The 5,000-nt window shown below is 41.4% G+C and overlaps 1 long non-coding RNA gene across 1 annotated transcript in view; it reads left to right on the plus strand.

The window, feature by feature from the left end:
• The first annotated feature begins 4,994 nt into the window (after positions 1-4,994).
• Positions 4,995-5,000, plus strand: part of LOC135106165 (uncharacterized) — a 20,581-nt gene continuing 20,575 nt past the window's right edge. The window contains exon 1 of the long non-coding RNA XR_010271148.1: positions 4,995-5,000. This exon is cut by the window's right edge and continues 63 nt beyond it. This is a non-coding gene — a long non-coding RNA (uncharacterized LOC135106165).

The raw sequence follows: 5,000 nt of genomic DNA on the forward strand, positions 1-5,000 counted from the left end.
ACTACATTTAAACGGGTGTTAATGTCCTTTAATAACTGCTCCGTCTTTTTCCCTTGAGCTACCAGAAATACCTACAGATCATCTGAGTTCAAATACACGAGCGAGAACATTGCCTTTCACAGTCAACGAACAAATGTGTAAGAGGTTTTGATGGGCATAATTTATATTTTGGCACTGCTGACGAAAAAACCTGGTGTTAAGTGCCCTTCCTTTGATATGGTCGATGATGCGGCTTCCTACGAAACGATAATCAAGAATGGCAGATGCACCCGCAATACACGTGTATTCCTCGCATGCGTTCGAGACAGCACCGAGGATGAAAATTCAGCCCGGTTCCGGCTACCTGAATACACATACAGTTAGATCCTCCATGATTTCCAGAAAAAGGTTCATGACCTCCTTTGGGGGTCATCACCCCCAGATTGAGAACCAATGATCTAGGCTGACACTAGCTCTTTAACACCATCATACCCTTTCTCCATATACTACTGTACAAATGTATTGTTGTATAATCCTAGTCCTACTTAATTAATTTGTTTACACTTATTTTATGTTTGGCACCTGGATGGAATGACGCGCCTGTTTTGCTTGCCTGCCTGCGGCCCATAACCTTGCCGGAGTCAGGATCAGCGCTCCTCTCTCTCATACCATCTGGCCAGCAGTTGGTCCTCGTAGCTCATAACTTAATGAGGACCCCTTTTGGTAGGATAAGTATTGTTACGACCACAGGTTCTGCCTCTTACAGCCTATGAGTTGGTTGTGTGGCAGGAAAGAATTAGATTGAATTAATCACTCTTATAATCCATATCAATGTGCCATTAAACTTAACTCTTTAACAGACGACATCATAACCTTTCTCCTTACACTATAGTACAGATGTATTTTCCTAGCCCTCTTTAATCAAATTATTTGCACTTATTTTATGTTTGACACCTGACACTATCATAACCTCTCTCCATACTCTATAGTACAAATGTATTGTTGTATAATCCTAGTCCTGCTTAATTAATTTATTTACTCTTATTTTGTTTGGCACCTGGATGGCATGGTTGGGGGTATCTGACCCACCTGCCCTGCCTGCCTGCCTGCAGCCCATAACCTTGCCTGGGTCGCTTCTCTCTCTCATACCATCTGGCCACCGGTTGGTCCTCATAGCTTATAGCTTAATGAGGACCTCTTTTGGTAGGATAAATATTGTTACAACCACAGGTTCCGCCCCTTTCACAGCTGCCACTAACTTGAATCAGCTTCCCTAACCTACCTCATGCGTTAGTTAGTGCGGGGCCCACATATGTGTTTACAGGATCCTACTGGTCTCCTGTAACGATTAACAAACTTGAGCTCGTCACCCTGTTTCACTCACCAACAGGGAAGGGAGTATTGCCACTGCTAAATAACTCCCACTTGTCGAGAAAGAATCGCAAACCACGTTCTAGGAGGTACAGCTACGGCAAGGGACAAACAACTTTGAGGATTATAATATTCTATGAACTACCGCCCTCTGGAGACAAAACCACCCACGCTCACGGAATATTATCTCCTGCTGACCAGTAATATTTGCAGCCTCGCATAGACGGGCCAATAGCACCCCGACATGGTTTTTACTGTACTTTTACTGTACAGCAGAAACACTATGATTCTCTGGGTCCAAAGCTCTCAACAGAACTCTGAAACCTAGTAGCATTTGACAATACAAAAGACAACTAACCCAAACACAAGACAACAGACAGGGACAAGCAAAGGGACCTCCTCACCACAAGGTAACTGGCACTGCACACTCAGTCAGGCCCCTATGACTGGTGTGTTGTCTATTTAAATCGACAGGGGTGAGCCTTCCCTCTAACATATGTGAATATAGCCCTATTCCGTGTCAGTAAGCGATCCCCACGAAACTACGTCTTCTCGTGCCAACAAAAAAAACAGCTAACAAAAGCTGATGATACCATCCTGCACTTTCCCATGTCTTTTCATAGACGTCCAACCCTTCAAGAGGTAAACATATCACGCAGGGAAGCCACAGAACGCTTGACTTCTGATCATTCTAAAATTTCTGATTGGGGCAGAACAAACTTGGTATTGTTCAATGCCTTAAAAACTCAATTCCTTCATCTATCAACTCGACACAACCTTCCAGACAACTATCCCCTCTTCTTCAATGACACTCAACTGTCCCCTTCTTCTACACTGAACATCCTCGGTCTGTCCTTTACTTATAATCTGAACTGGAAACTTCACATCTCATCTCTAGCTAAAACAGCTTCTATGAAGTTAGCGTTCTGAGACGTCTCCGCCAGTTTTTCTCACCCCCTCGCTGCTAACTCTGTACAAGGGTCTTATCCGTCCATGTATGGAGTATGCTTCACATGTCTGGGGGGGGGGGGGTTCCACTCATACTGCTCTTCTAGACAGGATGGAATCAAAAGCTTTTCGTCTCATCAACTCCTCTCCTCTAACTGTCTTCAGCCTCTCTCTCACCGCCGCAATGTTGCATATCTAGCTGTCTTCTACCGCTATTTTCATGCTAACTACTCTTCTGATCTTGCTAACTGCATGCCTCCCCTCCTCCCGCGGCCTCGCAGCACAAGACTTTCTTCTTTCTCTCACCCCTATTCTGTCCACCTCTCTAACCCAAGAGTTAACCAGTATTCTCAATCATTCATCCCTTTCTCTGGTAAACTCTGGAACTCCCTGCCTGCTTCTGTATTTCCACCTTCCTATGACTTGAATTCCTTCAAGAGGGAGGTTTCAAGACACTTATTCATCAATTTTTTACCACTGCTTTGACCCTTTTATGGGACTGGCATTTCAGTGGGCATTTTTTTTATTAGATTTTTGTTGCCCTTGGCCAGTGTCCTTCCTACATAAAAAAAAAAAAAAAAGTTACCACCCCTGTGCTTCCTGGCGTGGGTTAGCCGCATGACAAAGGACAAAGGGGGGGTATAGGAGAAGGGACGGGGGAGGGGGAGAAGCGCAACCGTCCACCTCGCTCCTCGCATCTAACTTTGCCCTACAGTGATTGGTAACTTTAAAATATTACTGTGAGCGAACTACGAAAGCTGGGTGTGTTCTGATTATTTTGTAGGCAAGACGAACTTCTCAACTATATAATATGAGTTAATCAATATGAGGGAACAAAATGAAGTAAGGAAATTTAATCATGGAAGGGGAGTAACTATATGCTCGGAGTTTATAAAGTAAACACGTGGAAGATGGGCAGTTACTTAACGCCCCTCAGGCATCTGCTTCACTCGTCTCGCTTTCCCTTTCTCTCTCCCTCTTCCTCTTTCGCTGTCTCTTTCTTTTCTTCTTCGCTCTGCACTATTTGCGCAACTTATCACAGTATATTATTTAATTTTGTATTATGGTTTTGATGAATTTAGAGTAAGTTTTGTTATTAAAATCCGTTTTATTTGGTTTGATATTAGAATCTGTTTTATTTGGTTTGGATGTCTCGTAATTGCTCATCTTCTTACAAATCTCCAGCAATGATTAATCTATTCCCTTAAATGTGAAATGGCTCTTTTGGTATTTTAAATATAACGTTTCCAGTGTTTTCATATTTAATTTCCTTTCTATTATGATATTTATGAGCTAGGCTGCATCTCGATATTATTATTATTATTTAACTTATGAAATTCTAATAGGCTATTGACATTTAGTTGTAATTTCTTGTAACTATGGTTAGGGGAAATTAAATCTAGGAGTTTATAGACCAATTTGGTGGTTATTTGTTCCTTATCATCATAATTCTCTCTGAGCAACTTTATAGCAATGTCATTATTTTCTTCAGTAATGGCTAATTCAGAGATTATTAAATAGGTAGTACACCTTAGTTGGCTTAACTGATAGGAAAATTTATTTATCTTAGCTATATCTTGTTTATAACGGATTAATCCTATATACTTATCACTTTTATCACAGAATGAAGGCCACTACCTTATATTTCCTGAAAATTCTGGCAATGTTATAACGTTTTTTTTTTTTCATGTAGGAACGCCAAGGGCAACAAAACACCCCCTTCCCCCAAAAAAAATAATAAATAAAAATAAAAATGAATAAATATATAAGTAAATAAATAAAATAAAAAAAGAGGCCGAGATGCCGGTTCCCGAATAAGGCCCAAAGCAATAGTCAAAAACTGAAGGATAAGTATTTTAAAACCTCCCTCTTGAAGGAATTCAAGTCATAGAAAGATGGAAATACAGAAGCAGGCAAGGAGTTCCAGAGTTTACCAGAAAAAGGGATGAATAATTGAGAATATTGTTTAACTCTTGTATTAGAGAAATGGACAGAATAGGGGAGAAAGAAAGAAAGTCTTGTGCAGCGAGGCCATAGGAGGATAGGGAGCATGCAGTTAGCAACATCAGTAGAGCAGTTAGCATGAAAATAGCAGTAGAAGATAGCAAGAGATGCAACATTGCAGCGATGAGAAAGAGGCTGGAGACAGCTGATAAAAACTGATGAGACGAAAAGCTTTTGATTTCACCCTGCCTAGAGGAGCGGTAGGAGTGGATCCCCAAGACATGTGAAGCATACTCCGTACATGGGCAGATGAGGCCCTTTTACAGAGTTAACAGCTGGAAGGGTGAGAAAAACTGGAGGAGACGTCTCAGAACGGTTAACTTCATAGAAGCTGGTTTAGCTAGAGATGAGATGTGAAGTTGTCTGGAAGGTCGTATTGAGTTGACAGAGGGAGGAATTGAGTTTTTGAGGCATTGAACAATACTAAGTTTGCTCTGTCCTAATCAGAAATTTTAGAGAGATCAGAAGTTAGGCGTTCTGTGGCTTCTGTAGCTTCTCATCATGGAGTTAGGTGTTGTCGGAACAATCATTCCAACAGAAAAATTAATGGTGATGGGAATTAATTCTATTAAACTATAACAGTCCACCGTGACGACTGGATAAAACAATGAGGATGCGGGTCGACCGGATTCACTATCCCGAAACAAATCGCTATCAATCTGCTCGGTAAGCGGGGAGTCAGTCACTTCTAAACAGCG

This window comes from Scylla paramamosain, chromosome 13, assembly GCF_035594125.1.
Source record: "Scylla paramamosain isolate STU-SP2022 chromosome 13, ASM3559412v1, whole genome shotgun sequence".
In the NCBI taxonomy this organism is placed as follows: domain Eukaryota; kingdom Metazoa; phylum Arthropoda; class Malacostraca; order Decapoda; family Portunidae; genus Scylla; species Scylla paramamosain.